Here is a 3,032-nt window from a genome sequence, read left to right as displayed (position 1 = left end):
TGCTTACTGTTTTTGGAGAAGTGTCAGGATCAGGTCCCAATACCCACATTTTGGGCTGCTAACAGTTGCCTGAAAATCCAGCTCCAGAGGGTCTAACACCCTCTTCTGGCCTCCTGGGGTATACTCATCTATCTGATACACACTCACAGATGCACACAAATGCACATAAATAAAGTAAAATAAAATTAAAATATTACATTTAGATGTAAACGAATATCCCTCTCATCAAATGAGGAAATCAGACTAATGAATATTGTAAGAGACTCTCTTCATACAGGGAATTTCATAGAAGAGTATTAAAGATAGAAATCCATCTCATTAAAGTCTATATTATTTGTTATATGTTTTAAATCTTTACAATTCCCATTGAATTATTCCATTATACACTAGCTAAGAATGTACAGGCTATAAAATTGAAGTGTTGTTGAGAAAAGCATAGTCTTATTTATATAGCTCAGCTATCATCGTAAAGTTGACTTTTGCTATTCAATCTACTTTTCAATTGCAGTTCCTTCCCCAACCTATTTATTACCAGAGATTTTCCAATTTTTCAGAAATTCAAATCAAATATTATTTTATCTTCATCCTTTTAGATTTTTCTGTAGAAATGGATGATTAACTTTATACTCACATCTAAGCATCCCTGAGTATATATTTTGGAAGAAGACAGACAGGACATCAGGAGAACAAAAGTTTCATTTGTTTTTGCTATAACTCACAAGAGAAAAGTAAAACCTTTTTTGTTTTTTAAATTGAAAACAAAAGTTTGGAAACATATTTTAAAACTGAAGAGGGATTTGTCTTTAATTTTTGCTTTAAGAACTTTCTTGGAGGTGTAATTACCTAAGGAAAGTAGCCATATTGAAGCTTGAGAACTACAGGATTTGGGATATGGGGTGGAAGCCAATTTGGGATGGAATGTACAGGTAACAGTTCCTTACCTGTATTGCTCCGTTTAACTCTTATTCTCCACTCCCTTTCTCTATCCTCCTTCTCCCCTCCCCTGTTTCTCCTCCACTCCCCTATCCTCCCCTTCCCTCTTCTTTCTGTTCCTTGTTTTTCTACTTGAACACTGGGGATTTTGTAGAAAACTATAAACATCTAAAGTAAAAACCACATTAAAACTTTTAAAAACTTGAAAAGCAAAGGAGAAAATATCAGAAATAAGTGCTAAGGGCTAAGGATTCCAAAACTAGATATATCTGGACAGTAATATGGGAAATTTAGATGTCTGAAAGTATAAATATAAAAGAAGTATGACAGGGTGAGTAGATAATTATAATTATGTCATAGAAAAAGTTTTCCCATAAACTAGACATCTTTTTCTTTCTTTCACAGGCAACCATTCTTTCTGTACTTAACCCAACTTCTCTGAATTTTAGCAGTAATCTTTCTCCTGCCATCTCAGCCTGGTAAAAGAGAAAGCCCCACTTCTATTAAACCCTATCCTCATCACACACTTATTTTCTGACCAACCTCTTTCTGTATGCATTGCTATTTGCTGGTCAATTCAGCCTAGAACATGAGTTTTCTCTGATACTTTCTGTTCTACCTTTTTAAAGACCCCAGAATTTTATTCAAAACATTCTATTATTAATTTTTAAAGCCATACCACAGAGCTATGAAAACTGCATGGTATTGGCATAAAAACCAGACAAGCTGATCAGTGTAATTCAAAGACCAAACATAAATCTACATATTCACACATTTATCGACACCGGGTTTTTGATAAAGAAAATACACAATGTAAAAAAGAAAACATAGTCAACAAATGGTGATGTTCTAACTGGATGTCAGCATGTAAACAATTGCAAGTAGGCCCATATATACTCAAGTCCAAGTGGACCAAAGACCTCAACATAAAAGCAAGCACACTGCATCTGATAGAAAAGAAATTAGCAGATAGCCTTGAACTCACTGGCACAGGAGACAACTTTCTGAACAGAAAACCAAGGGCACAGGTATTAAGAACAGGAATCAATAAATGGGACTTCATGAAACTGAGAATTTTCAGTATGACAAAGGACACTGTCAATAAGAAAAATTGGCAGCAGATTGGGAAAAGATCTTCACCAACTCCGTATGTCACATAGGGCTAATACCTAAAATATATAAAAAATTCAAGGCAGTAGATGTCGACCTCAACAAACCAAATAATCCATTTAAAAATGGAACTCAGATGAAAACAGAGGAATCTCAGATGGTCAAGAAACAAAGAAATGCCCAACATCCTTAGCCATTAGGAAACTGCAAATCAAAATGACTTTGAAATTCCATTTCTCATCTGTTAAAATGGCTGAGAAAAAAACCACAAGTGACAGCTAATGCTGTGAGGTTATGGAGTAAGGGTAACACTACTCCACTGCTGGTTGGAGTGTAAACTTGTACAATTGCTATGGAAATCCATATAGTGGTATTGGGTATCAATCTGCGTCAAGACACAGCAATACCTCTCTTGGACATTTATCCAAAAGGGATATCCCATCCTACCACAAGAACATTTTCTCAAGCACATTCATTGCAGTTTTATTCAGAATAGCCAGAAACTGGAAACAACCTAGATGTCCCCCAATAGAAGAATGGATAAGGAAAATGTGATACATTTGCACAATGAAGTACTACTCAGCTGTTAAAAACAATAGCATCATGAAATTTGGAGGCAAATAGAATGAAGTATAAAAGATCATTTTAAGTGAGAGAATGCAGATCCAAAAAGAAAAGCATGGGATGTACTCACTTATACATGGACATTAAGTAAAGTATCATCATGCTAAAATTCACAGACCCAGAGAAGCTAAGTACAAGGAGGATTTAAGGGGGAGGGCACATGGATTTACCTAGGGAGGGGAAATAGAATAGAGTTTTCCATGTGGACTGTAGGTAGGTAGAGAAGGGAACAGGAGGGATCAGTCAGGGGGTGGGAGGGCTCCAGTGAGATAGTACTGGGATATAATATTGGATCTGAGGGACATTTGGGATTGACATAGAAACCTAGAGCTGGAAACTCCCTGAAATCTATGAGAGAGACCCTG

The sequence above is a fragment of the Microtus ochrogaster genome, chromosome 19 (genome assembly GCF_000317375.1).
Source record: "Microtus ochrogaster isolate Prairie Vole_2 chromosome 19, MicOch1.0, whole genome shotgun sequence".
Lineage (NCBI taxonomy): Eukaryota > Metazoa > Chordata > Mammalia > Rodentia > Cricetidae > Microtus > Microtus ochrogaster.
This window is presented reverse-complemented; position numbering follows the sequence as displayed.